General features: G+C 35.8%; 1 protein-coding gene across 7 annotated transcripts in view; it reads right to left on the reverse strand.

Annotated features, from left to right (window-relative positions):
* LOC150079226 (lisH domain-containing protein ARMC9-like) overlaps positions 1–19,250 on the reverse strand; it is a 446,058-nt gene that overhangs the window by 235,511 nt on the left and 191,297 nt on the right. The gene's annotated exons all lie outside the window — the stretch shown is intronic.

Consider the following 19,250-nt stretch of genomic DNA (forward strand, 5'->3'; position numbering starts at 1 on the left):
TTTTCAACTGTATGTCGTGATCACAAGAATGAAAATTACCAAATAGGGGTGAGCATGGAACTTAAATAGGGATTATTTGTCTTTGCGCATGCACATAAAGGACCACGAGTCCAAGATTAGATATGGCCGGCGAACATTAACAGAATTCTCATGTAATTTAATTTCAATGGTTTCTGCAATTAATAGCCTTGTATAATTATGTTGGACACTTAAGTATTTTGGCCTCGTTAAATAAAAAAATATGTTTTTCATTAACGGCACGAAAGGCTAATTCTGACACTGCTGAACGAGAAGCACAAACTGAGGCCGTGTGGTGATTAACACAAATTCAGAGGAAACAGCATAGAACCCTGATAAGATGAGTCACAATCACCGCAAGAAATGTTGTATACTAGGTCATTTATTTGAGTTGCGAATGAGGAAAGGACTGAGTGATTGTTCAGTATAGTGTGTAATTTCCGTATTGGCCTGGCTTCAATTTTAAATTTGGTATCTTTAAAGAATCTGTTAAGTTGTTTGTGCCACTGTTCAACATATGAGACAGAAATAAAGTATTTTTTGATATTACTATTGTTGGTTGGTGTATTTTTTTTATTCTATCATTAGCTTGTACCCTAATTCTGTCTATTGTAGCAAGTGAGTAACCCCTGTTTAAGAATCTGCTGGTTAATATTTGTATTTCTGAGCCCAAAGCAGATTCCGTCATTGAACATTTATAAGCATTCAGAAACTGATTAAAGACAATTGATCTTTTGTAGTTTTGCGATAGACGTTAAATTGGATTTTATTTGCATCCCGAGTAAGCATGAAATTTAGAAAATTTAATGACTTAGTATCCGTATTCTCTCTCTCCAATGTAAATTTGAGTCTAGAATGAATATTATTAAACGAATGTAAAATGTCTTGGATAGTGCTACTATCAGTAATGACTAGAACATTGTCTAAATACCGCCCATAGTATGGTGATACGGGGTAGACAAGGCATCAAATGTATAGTGGTTTTTTTTTTTTTTTGGCTGATGCTGCATAAGCTTGCTTTCTTGCATCATATGCCTCTACTAATGCTAATAATGCTATATATTCAATCGTTGAGAGATACATCTCCGATATTAGACCACTTAATCCCATTGGCAAACCAAAAATTTGTCTGTATACTTTGTCTCGAAAGGTGATATAGTTGGCTTCAACTAAGAGTTTAATTAAGTGAAAAAATTTCCTTAATAGGAAGCTTCATATAATTAATCGGTATAGAGTTATTATTTAACATATCCCAAAGAATATCTAATGTGTATTCAATGTTTACATTTGTATATAACAAGGTAACATCTAGTGATATTAAATTATCACTACCGCCAAGTCTACAGTCCTTAAGGTTATTAAATAGTGTATCGTAGTTCTTAATCCCAAGTTGTATTGCCTGTCTAAAGGATTTTATGTTAACCGGCCATATCTAGTCTTGGACTCTTAGTCCATTATGCGCATGCACGAAGATGAATAATCGCTATTTAAGTTCCACAGTCACCCCTATTTGGTAATTTTCATTTATGCGATCACGATGTATGGTCGAAGAGCATTGTCAGCTTCAGGAAGGAAAATCATTTTGCAATTTTTTTCGTTAAATTCATTTTTTACTTAATTTTTAATTGTGTTAAATTGATTTTTAATTGTGTTCATTTGATTTTTAATTATTGTTAATTAGTTCTTGCTGTAATGTATGATTTTCGATTTTTTAATTGTTATCATTTTAATTTCTGGAGACTATCATACGGAAGCATTCTATATCATATTGAGGTAAAATATTGATATCAACATAGAATGGATTGAGCATTATAGCTCTGTTTCATACTATCAAATTCATTTTTAATCTCTTATTGACTATTTTATTCACTTCCTTTCTCTCCAGGTATAACCTACTGATACACACAATTATGGGGGATTTTTTGAATACCTTGGTGCAAAATCACATTAGATTAACACTAAAATACTTGACCCAAAGTTACCACATTTCTTTTCTAAAGTACTGCCCTTCAAAACAACATCATTCCGAAGTTTTCCAGGGTCAATTTAAATCATAAAGCTTCAGGCGTTAAACAACTAGCACTTACCACATCACGTAATATAGTTAAGCTTGCCTTAAAGATATCAGTATTCTAATAAACAAAACTACCTTTCCCAAGTTAGGAAACTTCGCGACAAATTTAAAAATTATCTGCATCCTAATGATTGGTTTGTATCGAAGACCTCCATAGATTTGCGATGTGAAGCATAGGCCTCGGAAATAAAAAACAGAAACGTTAACAAATCGAATACATTATCGGGAGGGTCAAGACACATTCACACGAGTTCTGACACATTGTTGCGAGCTTGCGACCAAATGCATACAAGTTTTGTGAGGACCCCCCCCCACATATGCACAATGGTCTACAGCAGAATACTTCAGCTAGTTTGCGAACACTGCCTTGCCTAACTTTCAACAAACCGACATATCAACAGGTTACAAATCTTTCCTTGTATATGCTATTGCAGGACCAGATTTCACTTTTACCCAAAGGATTAAACTACAATTTACTACCTCGAAAACTACCTAACAAAAAGTGCATAATTGATACTGAATTTGGGCTTTGTAATGTTACACAAAAAGATTTATTTATTCAACAAGTTAACCAGGTGGTGAATAACATAAAAGAAACGAGACTTCCTAAATTGAATACACATGACAGTTCAGGTTTATGCGAACTTCGGGAAAATAAAGACATTACTATTATTCAGAGAGCTGACAAAGGTGATACAGTGGTAATACTCAGTAAACCCGATATTAATAAGTTAGAGTCAGTTGTATCAGATACCTCCACTTATCTCGAAGTAGACCCGGCACTATTTACCAATTTGGTCAATCAATACAATAAAACGTTAACCACGTATCGAAAAAACAACTACATTACATTTCACTTGATGCAGTGCATGCATGAAGTGAAATTATCATAATGTGGCTGCTCTACAATAAGTATTTCTTTAAAATTTGATCTGCTGTTTTTTGTAGGTATATGTGCAACAACAAAACAATCTGTTGCAGATGATGAGAGGAAATAGTACATTCAGTCACTAACAAATATCCATCAGTACAAGATGGAGTGTAAATTTGTCAATCAGAGTGACAACAGCACTTTTGTTGTTGTTGTTATTTGGTTTTTAGGAGCATTAGCAACTAAGGCCATATTGCTCCGGGGATATGTGGTGGTTATTCCCTGACCTTTCCGCATCCTTCATATTTGGTGGTCACGGGCTAGAACCCCGGTCTAATCAAGAAGCGTGTGCTATGCACTGCTGCTCCTGCCCACCAGGCTATGGAGGCCCCATCTAATCTCGGACTCGTGGTCCTTTACATGCATGTGCGAAGACAAATAATCTCTATTTAAGTTCCATACTCACCCTTATTTGGTAATTTTCATTCCTGTGATCACAACATAAGGTCGAAAAGCATTGTCAGCTTCAGGAAGGAAAATCATTTTGCAATTTTTTTCGTTAAATTAAATTTTTACTTAATTTTTAATTGCATTAAATTGATTTTTAATTGTGTTCATTTGATTTTTAATTATTTCTTACTGTAATGTAAGATTTTCGATTTTTAATTGTTTTCATTTTAATTTCTGGAGAGTATCATACGGAAGTGTTCTACGTATCATATTGAGGTAAACTTCTCTTATTCTTTTACAAATATCGATATCAATGTAGAATGTATTGAGCATTATAGCTCTGGTTCAAACTAGCAAAATACTTATGTACTTATCAATCCTTTCATATTGTGAAATTCTACTATTTTGATATAACATTCATTGCACTGAATTATTATTACTTTGTACTAAATTAAAAAATCATCCTTAAAAATGGTTTGAAAGAGGAAAGTCAATTTGGGTCATGTTTTTAATTGAAGGTGGACTGAAGACTATTTCTTCATTAAGTACGACGAAAAAGCAGTGTGTTTGGTGTGTGAGGAGACTGCGTCAGTTTTTAAAGAATATAATTTTAAAACAACACTACTATTCCAAGCATAAATCTTATGATCAATATAAAGGAGTGTTGCAAAAAGAAAAGTGTTCAAAGTTACAAAACATTAGGTGCATCATTATATTTATTTATTCACCTTAATATTGAAAAGCAGTGATGATCCTTTTGTAAATTTTCTGAAGTGAGCATTAAAAGTAAAAATAATGTATTTTTTTAAAAAAACAAAAGGAAAGTATTTTTTTTAAAAACAAAATTAAGTATTATTTTTATAATTTTAATCATCATCATCAGTAATTCAGTCTTGTGACTGGTCAGTTCTTCTGATGAGCTGTCACCATCTTTGTCTCTCCTGCCATTTGTTTAAGTTTCTCAAAGTTTTGAAGTCCTGCTTCATCCAGCAATGTCCCAATGAAGGTCTTTTTTGGTCTACCCCTAGGGCATTTCCCTCCACAGTCCCCTCCATTGCATCCAGAAGCAATCCACCACGTCGAATCATGCAGCCCACAAAAGATGTGGGCTGCATGATTGCACATAAGTGTTGGGAATTTGCATTTTTTATATATAGCCTGAAAATAAAAAATGGTAACACGAAAATAGAAACTTCCTTTTACAACAAGATATGGAAAATGTAACACACTAATTTTTCTTGAATCACTCAGTGCGGACCACAAAACAAATTTAACTTTGAATATGGTCCTTACAGGAAAATGTAAGACACCACTGGGTACATGCATTTAATGAATGGCAGGGAAGTCAGGCATCTCTACCAGAAACCATCCTGAACCAGCATGAGAAAGGTAGTGGCAAGGATAAGTACAAGTAACAGTCTCAAGGATTCTTCAAAATAACCTACATCCTTATCACTTCAAGTGAGCATAGAAAATCTCACCAAACAATTTTCCAGTATGACAGATTCTGCTAGTGGTTTATGAAGCAATGTGTTGATCTTCACTTCTCTTTGCATCTGAGGCATTGTTTGCAGGACTAGTATCATCAATTTTCATAATTGACACCTGGGGGCACAGGAAAATCCTTATGATTATTTCAATCTTTACATCAGTAACAGTTCACCAACATTTGGGTTGGTATCATTGGCAACATTTATGTACAGTTTTTGGAAACAATCTGCTTGCATTGCTCAACGATATACAGTCGAAACCAGTGGTGGGATTCAAATAATTTAACAACCGGTTCGCTGCCCTAATAACCATTCTAAGTATAAAAAACTATACACCGAAAGGTAGTTTATTATTTCATGCAGTTAATACTTAAATAAGAACAATAAAAGAGGTCCACAAAACTAGATTATGTTATAAGAAAGAGTTTTAAATATTAATGAAAAAATATTAAATAATACCTGACAAAAAACAATAAAACTGTTATTTAGGATATTTCCACATTGTTTCTTGATTGGCGTCCTCGCTTGCAATTTTCTTCGCTTTTATCCGAGCATCATCGGCTGAGTGATTTATCCTTAACCACTGTAGGAGTAGGATCCCATTCCTTTAGAGGTAGGCCGATTAGACTAATAGTCATTGTGTTTGATATATTAGAAACAGTTAGGCGACTTCTCTTCTCGGAACATATTATGTTCATCTTTGAAAAACCCCTTTCCGCTTCTGCTGAACTTACAGCAATTGTTTTGACAATATTTTTAGCTCTTTGAACACTTTCAGGAATTGCATAATTTTGGGAATTTTTTAAAACATTTTCCAAGAAATCTCGATAATCATTAATATCAATTTGGTAATTAAAAATGTCATTAAATACGAGCAATTGTTCTTCAGCTGCTTTCCATGGAACTAGTACTTCTTCAATATTCCAGTAATCTGGCTCCAAAAAATTGAGAAATTGTAATTTATTCCTATCTTGAAATTGGCTACAACTTGCTTTTAAATGTTCACAATCCATTAGTCTTTTTTTTTTTTCAAATTCGTTACGATGTTTTCTAAAAGTCTTTCTCGAGGAAGCCCGAGACAAATCGATGATTTTCTACAAATTTTATATTTTTGAAGGTTTCTGAAGTAATTAATTCATCAACTTTTTTTTCGTATGGACCCTTTTCCTTTCCAAGCATTTGAAATGCTTTAATAGATCTTATCACGAGTTTTTCAGCCTTTATTATGTCTATATTTCTTGCTTGCAGTGCATTTGAAAGAAGAGAAATTTCGTTTAAAATATCAATCATCAATGCCAAATCAGTTATAAAATATATATTTTCAAGGTGGGCAGCCATACCTAAGTACTTTTTATTTGAATAAAAATAGTAATGTAGCGCTGGATAAGCATGCCACACAGCTAGGGTTGACCTTAAACTACAGGCAGCCCATCATGGTCCCAAAACTCTACCAATCTTTATAATTTCAATTCCAAGTTGTTTGGATATTTTGGAAAGTTCAATTTGGTTCTTATTGGATTGATGAAAAATAGTATATATCTTATCAAATGATTTACTTGTTTTGTTTCCTTTATCGAATCATCTAAAACAAGATGGCGGTGATGATTTAAACAGTGCCATATTATTATGTTTGGAAACTCTTTTGCAATCCTAGTGCTCACTCCAGATTTTCTCCCAAGCATAACGTTGGCACCATCGGAGCAAAATCCTATTAGATTTTTTTCTAGGTAGTTCTTATTAAGCCCAACATTATTTAAAATTTCCATAACTGAAGAACATATTGTCTCTGCATCATGTTTTTCCAATTCAACTAGTTCAACGAAAATTGTTGATGATGTAACTGAATCCAAGGCCAATTCTAATACAACAAATTCTGATTTTGGTTTCTTATTGAAAAAAATCTGTCAAACTCTGTTGCCTTTTTATCCTTTTAAGGGCTACTGCAAAAAATTTTAAAAATGTTTTATTTTAATATATTATAGAGCAGGAGCGGATATGTGCAAATATATTTGAATATTTTTACTGGTTCTGTCCACGTGTGGTCATATCATAAACTTTTATAAACAAAGCACAATGCTTATATCATTGATAAACATCAGTCAGAACATACATTTTCTTCATTTTATCGATACTAAACGAAAATTTCTTGCTGAATTAATAAATGGCATAGAATACCAGGAGCCCACCTTAGAGAGAACCCTGATCACAAGTGCCATTTTAACAACCGGTTCACCGAACTCAACAAAAAATTAGGTATCGGTTCTGCCGAACCGGTGCGAACCGGCTGAATTCCACCACTGGTCGAAAATCTATATAATGACTCTCCAGGAGAATGAGAAAAACGGTTTTATATCAGAAGGATGTTACACCGATTGTTTAATGTACAAGTAAAAGCTTGAATAATTAATGTAATTCTACCAATACAATATAGTATAAACTTATTTATAATATATACTACAGTATTAAATTAATAGAGGAAGAAGTATGCAAAACGTCGATCAATTCAGCCCTGGAAAGATTGTGCAAGGCTCAAGGGGTAGAATTTTTTTCAGCCTGGTCTGTACTTGTTAACAGGAGAGACTGCTTCTACAGGGATGGAATACACTTAAACAGAAAGAGTGCAAGAATATTTGCTGATGTTATCAAGGCAGTGTTAGGTGGGTCAGAAAACTGCTAGCTTGGGGGATACAAGGACTAATAGGTTAACAGTAGCCACTCGCAGAGGTGAAAGTGATTCTTGCACTGCTTCTATTGGAATGAGCAGCAGCCTGGAAAACAAGATGCTGGGTATTTCAGAGACTGCTGGGAGTCATTGCAGTACGAGTAAACACATGGGTTGTGTTAGGGTAGCTAAGAATAGGAACAGGTGCATATATACTTGCGTATACACCAATGCTAGAAGTTTGATAAATAAATTTGACGAATTTGAGGTATTGCTCAAAACATCAAAGGCAGATATTGTCGGGATATCAGAGACGTGGTGTCACACAGATATAAGAAATGCAGAACTGGAATTTAGGGAGTACAATGTGTATAGGCAGGATAGACAGGATAGGAAGGGAGGAGGGGTTATGCTATTAGTTAAGAAACACAAAATCCAAGGAAGTGAAGCTAGTCGACATCGCTGGACAGTGCAGTGTTGAGTCAGTTTGGTGTGACATAAGAATTGGGAGATCAAAATTCAGAGTAGGAGTGTGCTATAGGCCAAATGATTCTGATGAGTATAATAAGAAACTGTACAGGGAAATAGAGTGGGCCAGTAAATCAGAGAGTCTTATAATGGGGATTTTAATTTCCCAGATATTGACTGGAATTTGTGGGTTGGTCACTCACACACACTAGCAAGGCTTTTGTGGATTTATTGGATGATTGTTTTCTACATCAGCATGTTTGGGAGGCAACTAGAGGGGGGATAATACTCTTGATCTGATTATAAGTAGTGATTCTTCATGCATTAAGAATCTGCAGATAAAGGAACCACTAGGTGGCAGTAATCACAGTGTGCTTAAGTGGGATTTACTCAAAGATGTAACTACCATCAGGGGTAAAGGGAAGGGTTTTTGCTTTTGTAAAGGCTTTTGTAAAGGTGACTACGATGGTCTGAGACAGTATTTAAAATCTATACAGTGGGACCAACTTATGATGTTACCAACAGCAAATCGAAATGGGAAGCATTCAAAGAACTTATCTTGGAAGCTACTAGGCTTTACATACCAACTAAGAAATATTGTTCAAGGTTTAGGCCTAAATGGATGTCAGATGAACTAATGAGATATATGGCAGAGAAGAAAAATGCATGGGATACAGATAAATTAATGGGTGATATGGAAGCCTATGATAGATATAAGCTGGTCTGTAACCAGTCACAAAGGAGATTAGGCAGACAAAGGCAGATTATGAGAAATCCTTGGCAACAGAAAAGAGTTCTTTACCTATGTAAACTCTAGAAGGAAAGGGATGAATCAGATTGGTCCACTGGATATTGATGGTTCAACAGTTGAGGATCCTGCTTAGGTGGCTAACAAACTAAACGAGTATTTTGCATCTACATTCACACATGAGGAGTTATTTAGCGAGGGAAATGCCAGAGGTGTATTCAACTCTGGAAGTAAGCTAGATAATCTTGTAATAACTGAGAGTGGAGGAGAAATTATTGAAGATAAACACAAGAAAGGCACCCGGGGTGGATGGGATCTATCCAGTTATATTAAAGGAGGCAGCAAAGGAAGTAAGCAAACCCTTAGCCATAATTATGAGAGCTTCTTTGGACTCAGGGGAGGTACCCATGGATTGGTGATGTGCAAATGTGACCCCAATTCACAAAGGAGGATCAAAGGCTGACACAAGTAATTATAGACCTGTGAGTTTAACTTCTGTTCCAGGAAAATTAATAGAGGCACTGGTTAAAGAAGTACTGCAGGATCATCTAGACAAGACTACAGTTATAGCTCAGACAGCATGGTTTTGTTAAGGGAAAGTCTTGCCTGACCAATTTGATTGGATACTATGATGTAGTCACAAAAGAACTGTATGCAGGGAATAACTTTGATATTATATATTTGAATCTTAGAAATGCTTTTGATACTGTTGCACATGGAAGACTGCTGCACAAATTGGATCAGTGTGGCATTGGAGGCAAATTGCTGCTATGGATAAAGGGATGGTTGAGGAGGAGAAAACAGAGAGTGGTAATCAATGGACACTGCACATTGTAGACTAATGTTATTAATGGAGTCCCTCAGGGTTTAGTGTTGGGTCCATTATTGTTTTCTGTATTTATAAATGATATTGATGATGATATATCAAGCTTAATGTCAAAGTTTGCAGATGCAAAGAAAAACAGAAAAGAGTTCTTTACTTATGTAAACTCTAGAAGGAAAGGTTGGCAGGGTTGTTAAGGACACTACTGACGCTATGCTGCTGCAACAAGAGCTGGAAAGGTTGAGCAGATGGGCTGAGAGGTGGCAAATGAAGTTTAACATTGACAAAGGTAAAATACTGCATATGGGAAACAGTAACCCCAGAGCAACGTATCAACTCTGTGGTACTACACTGACAGTGGTAGAGAATGAAAAGGACCTAGGGGTAATTGTGCAGGCAGATATGAAGTTCTCTGAGCAGTGAAGATGGGCTGCAAGAGTAGCTCATGGTGTCTTGTCAATGATATACAGGAATTTTTCTAGGAGGGATAAGGAGGTGATTATTCCCTTGTATAAGGGAATGGTCAGGCCACACCTTGAGTACTGTATACAGGTCTGGTGGCCTCATTTCAAGAAGGATGTAGAGCTGCTGGAACGAGTACAGAGAAGGGCAACAAGATTAGTGAATGGAACAAAGGGTTGCTCTTATGAAGAAAGGCTTAAGTTTTGCAAATTACAGTGTCTGGAGACTAGGCACCCGCGAGGTGATCTGATAGAGGTGTATAAAGCTTTAAATGGTTTGAGCATGCTCAATGCGGATGGGATTCTTCATCTTGCTCAGAATAATCACCTGAGGGCATAAATTCAAATTGAGGAAAGACAGATGTAGGCTAGATGTGTGGAAATTTGTCTTTAGCCAGCAGGTAGTTGGTTTGTGGAACAGACTTCCACCTCTTGTGGAAGTTGATAGCCTAAATAAATTTAAGGCACAGCTGGACAGGTATTTCGAATGAATGGAGGGGTGAAATGGGAGTGGTTTTTTTTTTTTTGGCTGATACTGCATAAGCTTGCTTTCTTGCATCATATGCAAGAAAGCTACGAGAAAACTCTACTAATGCTAACTTCACACAATGCATCATTCAAGGTGGTAAATCCTGCATGTTCGAAGCAGTTAGCGATCAATTTTTCATCAGCTTCATTCCATGCTTAAACACATAAATACATTGCCTGCAGGATGTTGATTTAGCATTGAATTTTGCTTTCAAGACAGCACAATTTTATTTAATAGCATCCTTCAGTAATTTTTTTTAAAAAACTGGATTACCGGTGCAGCTGTAGAGTTCTCTAAACTTTCAATCTTTTTCCGTTCTTTCAGAATAGTTAACAGAGTACTCTCAGGAATGTGGAATTGTTTGGCAATGTCAGTCTTAGAATGCACACCATTATCTACAGCAGTGTTTCCCAAACTTTTTTAGTCACAGAACACTATTCATCTCACAAGATATTCACAGAACACAAGTTTAGTGGGATCCAAAGAACTGTTTGCTAATATTTTATTACACATGATGCACTGTGCATCGGAGGCATCTTTATTTCCAACACATGTAAAGCTGAAATTCAAATACTTGTCATTATATTTTCGTTTTGATCTTTTATTAGTTGGTTCCTGTTTTTCCACTTCGGATTTTTGGGGAAGAAAAGGCTGCCATTGTTCATCCTCACTTTGAAGTGTGACAATATTGTGTTCATTTTCATTGATCACAGTTTCACTACTAGAAGTATTTTGCTTCTCATTTTAAGTTCCTTTTTTTCAACCACAAATCCATGGTCACATATTTTAATAATAATATTTCGAAATACTAATTATCAAAAAAAAAAAAAAATTTATACAAGGAAGTGAGTTTAGTTATGATATCGGTTCACTTTCTCTTCTCCTCTCCTTCATCCTGTGTACTCCAGGCTAAACTACACACGAATGGCATACTAGATCACCACATTGCTACTTTTTCGTTGATGTCTCTATGCAAAGCCCAACAAAATGAAGTGTCCCACAGTCTATTTGATTATTAGTCTATGCCAGTATATTAATAACAAAAAAAATTATGCTAAATATTATAATGATACAAAAGTGGCGTATGCTACAAATATGCAAAATTTATTTATTTTTTAATTATTAATTACAATTTTTCGCGGAACACTGGTTCACATCTCACGAAATACTAGTGTTCCGCAGAACACAGTTTGCAAAATTCTAATTATCTGCTTTCTTGGAACTATATCAATAAACATCCACTGTGACCGACTTCTAGTCGATGTTAATTTGATTACCACACTATGAGACAAGAGCGTGGAAAATCTAAAAAAATAATTTCTCACAGTCAGGCTGCAATTACTCAATATATTTGAACTGTTCTGTCATTTTTAAATGAGAATATATATAAGAAAGTGAAAATTCAGATTAAGAGGTAGAAATTTATGGTCATTATAGAGAAATCCTTTTATTTTCAAGGTCATTTTACTGAATGTAAAATAGTATTAGGTTAATGAGAAATTGGGACCAACCACATATGACGTTATAACGTGTTGGGATGTTAAAAAGAGGGTCACTAAAAAGAGCTTCGACTGTACTAATTATGGATGAGAGCATGCATATGTATGGTGGGAATCTTCCAAATTTCTGCATTACTGCAGTGGACTACTTAATGCCAAGTGGTAAGTAAGGGCTGGCTGACTCGTTTTCTTCTGTTTTTATTGGTAAATGGAGAAGTTTTAAGGATCGTGATTGTTTTTTGTTGTAATTCTCTTATTTTAAAAGATAGTTCTTTATTTTGACAAAACAAAATATTAATATGATACTGCCTTCTAGTATTGATCACTCTCAGTTTGTTGACATGGTTTCCTTATTTTTTAATTTTTTTAAATTTTTATAATACAATTGAGCTACAGTAGATGTGATGCTGTTGCCATCTATTCTTTTCAAATTAATAATTTGTCACAGAATTCCTCTGGTAAAATGACATCTACTCACATCAAGAACTGGATCAAATATGTTTATTTTCTGGATTTGACTGCAGAATTCTTCTATTCGCAGGTCAGAAAGATAGACTTGATTAAAGAAGTTTTAAAAAAGAAAGAGTTGGTAAAGTGATTTATACAAGTATCATTAAATCAAATATATTCAATCATTGGATTTGTACTTTTCAGACAGTATAAAATTATAATTAGAAGAATAAATGGGATAAGATTCAAAAGTATCAATGAAAAAGAAGCAATGACAACCACAATAACAACTAATAAAGTTTTCATCATGAAAATGCATTCTTTAGTTTATAACCAGTTTTGTATTCCTTCATTCCTAAAAATATCAATATATGCTTGTCAAAAATCTGATTAAATATCAATGAAGATGAGTAATTTTGATAATGTTAAACAACAGATGTTTGACTTTGAATATGATTGTTGAGGGAAGTGTGCCACTGGAGTACCATTTTCAGATATATTGACTGCATTTGCCATTCCTGTTATTATATCTCAAAATCATTAATGGCACCTATTATGAAATTTGATTTGTATTTCAGCACACACACACAAAATGCCTGTCCCCACACAAGTGAAGTTACCCTGACTGGTAGCACTGCTTTGCATTGACATTCCAAAGGGCAGGAAGCTGTGCAAGCAATGAAGATGACCTGTAATACAAAAGATCTTTGACTGATATGTATGATGCATCAGTTGTCTTTATATATGCTATACTGGAAGAAGACAGATGAGTAATATGCAAAGAGATTGCATCAGGTGACTAAAAATTTATTATATTAAATTTTAGCTGAAAAAGCACATTAAAAATTCACTACAAACTAGCTTCTCACATATTAAGAAAAGAAGGTAAAATTTTTTTAAAGAGAATTGTTGCCATTGATAAATCCTTGATACATAATTTTGTGCTGCACTCAAGAGCCATTCTGCTGAGTAGAGGTACCAGTTGTCACCTCATCCAAAAATGCTGTTAACAATAATCAAAAGTGAAGCAAATGGTAATCATGATCTTTGATATGGAGGAAGTAATCTCAATTGATTTATGTTCAACTTAATATGGCAGATTGCTGCCTTGTCGTTCCCATTTTCTAAAGTCGCCGGACGTGGGCATCTTCAACTTTCAATTTTCTCTTTCTCATGGCTGATATTGCACCTTCCTTCCATGTTTTTCTAGGGCATCCTTGCCTTCTCTTCCCTTGTGGCATCCACTCATCTATATAATTTTAGGCCATCTCTCTTCATTCATGCACAGCAGATGTCCAAACCATCACAATCTTCTATTTTCTATTCATTCTATAATATCTTCATCTGCACGAATACGTCTTATTTCCTCATTCGTTATCCTCTCTAGCCTAGAAACCCTAGCACTCTGACATAGGTAGTCCATCTCTAGGGGCCCTAAGCTTCTTTTTTGTCACCCTTCTTCAGTGTCCACACCTCACAGTCATAGCAAAGTACTTATTCCACTAACGACTGTCCAAAGTTTTTTAGTTCTATCGGAGATATTGTTGTCCAACCATACAGAGTTGAGGGCACTAAAAATCTTCCTACTTTGATCAATTCATATGTAAACTTTCTCTTTCCCCAATCTTTCCTTAGTTAAACTACATCCAAGATATTTGAAAAGTCAACAAGTTTTAGATGTATAGACTGTAACTTCCAGTTCATCAGGATAGCTGTGCTTAGGTGTTCTGTCTTTGTAAAATTGATATTGAGGCCGCATTGGTTGTGTATAAGATACAATTTTCTCCGTGTGTATTCTAAATCATAAGCTTCTTGTGCAATGATAACCTGATCATTGGCAAAATTTACACTCCAAAAATATCTGTCTTTAATTGGTACTCCCAAACCATAACAGCCTGTTTTCCATTCTTGTAAAGCACATTCCAAGAAAACATTAAACAATAAAGGTGATAAGCTGCATCCTTGTCTCAGCTCCTTTGTTGGATAGATTGGGTTATATAAAGCATTCTCAACTTAGTATATCGCAAAATTCCCTAATCACTTCCACAAGCTCTGGATTAATTGACATATTTTGAAGGGCTTTCCATAATTCCTTTCTTGAAACGCAGTCATAAGCCATTTCTCAATTGATGAAGGAAAAGAAGGTATCTCTATTTCTTTGCTTTTCTTTTCTCCACTAGCTGTTGTAGAACAAACAAATTGTCCACACAAGAGCGACCTGACCTAAATCCATTTTGTTCTTCACTTATCTTTTACCTCCTCTTGTAATTTTAACTGAAGCACTTTAGAGTAAAGTCTGGACACAGTTCAATTAACACTTAAGCCTCTGCAGTTCCCCGGATCCAGCTTTTTGATGTGAAAACATCTATGGCAGCACTAGAGTACAATCGATTGGTAATGAAATTTTCTTGTAACGGAAATGACGCAATTAATATAATGGAAATGAAGCAACTGATGGATAACGAAAATTTTGATGTGAAATCATCTATGGCAACACTAGAGTAAAATCGATTGGTAACGATTTTATTCTAGTGATTTACTCTAACATTGATTCGGTAGAGTAAGCAGATGGTAGTAATATTATGCAAGAATAAAATGCAGACTTTAATAAAATCTGCTTCTCAAGATTTTGTTCAACATCAATCTTCTAAATAGTGTAAGTGAGTATGTTTCGATCAAACCATTCAAAAATTTAAACAGTTTTACAATTGCGATAAGATTTCGAGATAAAATTATGCAAGAATACTATGCTGTTGTTGTGTTGGGTGTTTTTTGGAACAAGGACCTCCTGGGCTATATTGTGCCTGTTCGTGATTAACTTATGGCTGAAACTTTTATAATATAGTTATCTGAGATGATTATATATATTAATGCTTATCAAGTATTGAAACAGTTCTTCCAAATCTGCATTATTGCCAAGTATGTATTGTAAAGTCAAAGGTTCCTGAAAGTTGGACAGAGAGCAAAAACTGGATTTCTGGATACTTGAATATTGGGGATGGGGACACTATGAAAATATGTTTGATTGTTAGTTGGGATTGACAGAAGGAACATTGAGGAGGGTTCTCTCCCATAAGCAGGAACAGATGAGTTATATAGGAATGGCCAATTCGAAGTCTTGCCAAAACAACTTCTCGCCTGCTTCTCATGAAACTAGAAGTCCACAGTTGAGGTTCTTTTTTAATCTGGAATAGTTTATTATTGACTTGAGTTTGCCACAGTTTAGCCCATTGATTCCTATATGCTGTTTTAATAAAAAAAAAAAAAAAAAAAAAAGGTAAAGTGCAGCCATTATCAACCCACTGCAGGATGGAAGCCTCCTCAACAATTCGTGCTGAGGGAAATGGACCATAAGCTGCCACGCTGGTCCGGTGCGGGTTGGCAGATTGACCGTATTCAGCAGTCAGGGGCTTGAACCCCGGTCTACTCAAAGAGCGTGTGCTACTGCACTCCCGCTCCTGACCACTCGGCTACGGAGATTGGTGAACGGCACTTTTAGATGCCAGAAAGATCCATTATCAGGATGTTCAGCAGCACAAGCCATACATTCATTACCTGGAATGCCAACATGACCAGAGATCCAACAAAATGTGACCATCTGGTTGGATGTTTGATATTGATATAATTGAGACTGGATCTGTTTCAGAATGTGATGGTAGGAAGAAGTAGTAGATTGAAAGGCAATCTGTATATATAAGAGATTGCTTGAATTGCTGCTTGGTTATATTATCTATGGCTAGTTTTATTGCATAAGTTCTGCGGTATAGATACTCCATTCTGTAGGAAGAGACACAGCTATTGAGAAGGTAGAACGAATTGCTGCAGCACCTACAGCTTCGTCTGTTTTTGAGCCATCAGTATAAATAAGTAGTTTCTCTGAGTTTTCAGATTCTCTGAAGGTGTGGGCTTCATGTACTTGCTGTAAGTTGTTGTTTGTCAGGGAGCCTTCTCCCCATCTCAGAAAGAAATTATCACAAGGAGGTATGGAATGAATCCAGGGGATGTTCAAGAGTATCATCTTTGAGGATATGCTGAAAGTTAATCAGGCATCAGCTCTTGCAATCTAAGACCCGCTGGGCGGTTTTCATTAGGTTTATTATGTATAGCATACATAATAAACCTAATGTATAGCATTATATACTGAGGGTCAAACAGGTATTCCCAGCTGGGATGAGATGGAATACTTTTAATTTTTGCAGCATAGCTACATAGTAAGGATTTTCGTCTGAGATGCAGCGGAGGTTCATTTGCCTCAGCATACAGGCTGGGGACTGGAGATGTTCTGAAGGCTCCCGTGGCTATCCTTAGTGCACTATGTTGAATGGTATTCAGATGTAGCAAGGAACTGTTTCTTGCAGAGTCGTAAACAGGTGATCCGTAATCTAAGCGGGACTGAATTAAAGTTTTATAAAGATGTAAGAGGGAGTGTCTATCAGCACCCCAGGAGTTAGCGAAGACATCTCTTAAGATGTTCAGTTTCTTTAGACAGGCCGTTCTTGTCTAGATATAAACCCAATAAACGAAAATTGTTGGTAAGAGGAATTGGGTTGTTTTTTAAATATATTTCAGGATCCGGATGTAATTTGCATATTTTACAAAATGAATTGCAGTCAATTTATTTTCTGCTAAGGAATATCCATTTCGTTGTAACCACGATTCTATTCTGATTATGGATAGTTGAAGTTTGCCTTTCAATGGCATTTATAGTTTATGACTGACAAGAGATAATGAAGTCATCAGCAAACATGTATGATTCACCTGTTTTTGGTATGTCTCGTGTCATATTTGTAATTCTTATTGTGAATAATGTTGCGCTTAGGATGGATGCTTGCAGTACACCCTCCTCTTGTTCAAATGATTTAGATAAACTGTTCATATATCTGACCTGAAACGTTCTGTGGTGCAAGAAGTTTTGTATGAATTGGGGTTTGTATGAATCTACCCCCCCTAATCTAAAAGAATGAAGGTCCTGGAGGACACCATATCGCCATGTGGTATCGAAGGCTTTCTCAATGTCAAGATTAACCATAACCAGATGTTGTCTCCTTACGAAAGCATTGTGGATGTTAGCTTCTGCTTTGATCATCACGTCTCAGGTTGAGTGATTTTTTCCGAAACCAATAATGATTTCGGTTTAGCAGATTGTTAGCTTCCAGAAACCATGTTAGGCACCTATGAACCATTTTTTCTAGGATTTTGCCTAAACAGCTAGTCAGCGAAATTGGCCTGTAATTATGCGGGATGGTATGATCCTCCCCTGGCTTTGGAAATGCTAGTACAATCGAGTGACACCAGGAGTGCGGATAAACATTTCCTAAAAATATTTGGTTGTAGAAATTCAACAGGGAGTTTATTGCTTTGTTATTTAGCTTTTTTTAACATAATATAGCAGACTCCATCTGGACCAGCAGCAGTACTGGATGTTTTATTGAGAGACTGTAAGAGTTCTGTTAATGTGAATGGCTGATTATACGGGTGTGATACCATGGTAGAGAAGTTTATTTTATGTTTTTCTGCAGATGACTTAATTTTTTTTAAAAGTTTGGCTGTATTTGGACACTGCTGATACACTGGCAAAAGATTCGGCTAATGCATTTGCTATTTCTGTTGGTGTAGACAACTCTTGTCCTTTCCAGTTTAGGATTGATGCTGGGGAATGCACGTATTTACCATTAAGTGCTTGGATTTTCTTCCAGATGAGTCAGTTGTCCGTTTGCGTTTTTAAATGGTGGAAGCAAAGCTTATCCAGGAATCTTTCTTCGCTTTTCTTCTTGTTTTGCCGAAATTGGCCTTGAGTCTTTTAAAGTTAATGAGATTACCAGTTGTAGGGAATTTTCGAAATAAATTCCAAGCTCTATTTTTTTCTTGTTTATCATGTGTGCAATCCTGATTCCACCAGAAATTGCTGTGTTTACCTTTCCCAGGCACAGATTTAGGTATTGCAGAAGTAGCAGCTTGTAATATCTGGTTGATTATATGATCGGTCACATTATCTATGGGCTGGGACCAGATTATATCATCATCAAACTGAATTAGAGGGAGGCGTATTCATGCCAGAGAGCCGTACGGAATTTCCAGTTGAAACACTGCAATGGGGACAAGTTTACTCATGTTTGAATTTTACAAAGGATCGGTAGATGATCACTGTTTAGTAGGTTATCAAGAACTGACCACTCCATATTGGCATATATGGAAGGAGAACAGATTGAGAGATTTATAGCAGTCATGGATCCCGTAGACAAATGGATATAGGTAGGCTCACCAGAGTAACAGGATAAGATATCACCAGGTTTAACAGGGTAAGATGATGAATATCAAGCAGGAATTCTATTAGTTTGCCCCTTTTATCTATTGCTGGAGATCCCCATTGCAGATGATGAGCATTGAAGTCCCTGAATAACCAGAAGAGAGGTGGTAGCTGATCTATTAGGCTCTGAGGAGAAAGAGAAATTCGGAGGGAGGTATATAGAAGCTATTGTGAGAGTGACACCAATTATGATGTGCACTGCCACTATTTCAAAAGGAGTCTGAAGAGAAACATGTTTGGATGGAATATTGTTTCTGACAATAATCGCCACTCCTCCATGAGCTGGCGTATAAATACTCTTATCTTGTCTATAGATAGCATAGGTTTTGATGGTAGGACACACTCGAGAATTTAAGAGTTTCCTGTAAAGCTATGGCAGCTGATGCATACTGATCTATGA

The sequence above is a fragment of the Mastigoproctus giganteus genome, chromosome 10, assembly GCF_048544385.1.
Source record: "Mastigoproctus giganteus isolate SK-2022 chromosome 10, ASM4854438v1, whole genome shotgun sequence".
Taxonomy (NCBI): Eukaryota; Metazoa; Arthropoda; class Arachnida; order Uropygi; family Thelyphonidae; genus Mastigoproctus; species Mastigoproctus giganteus.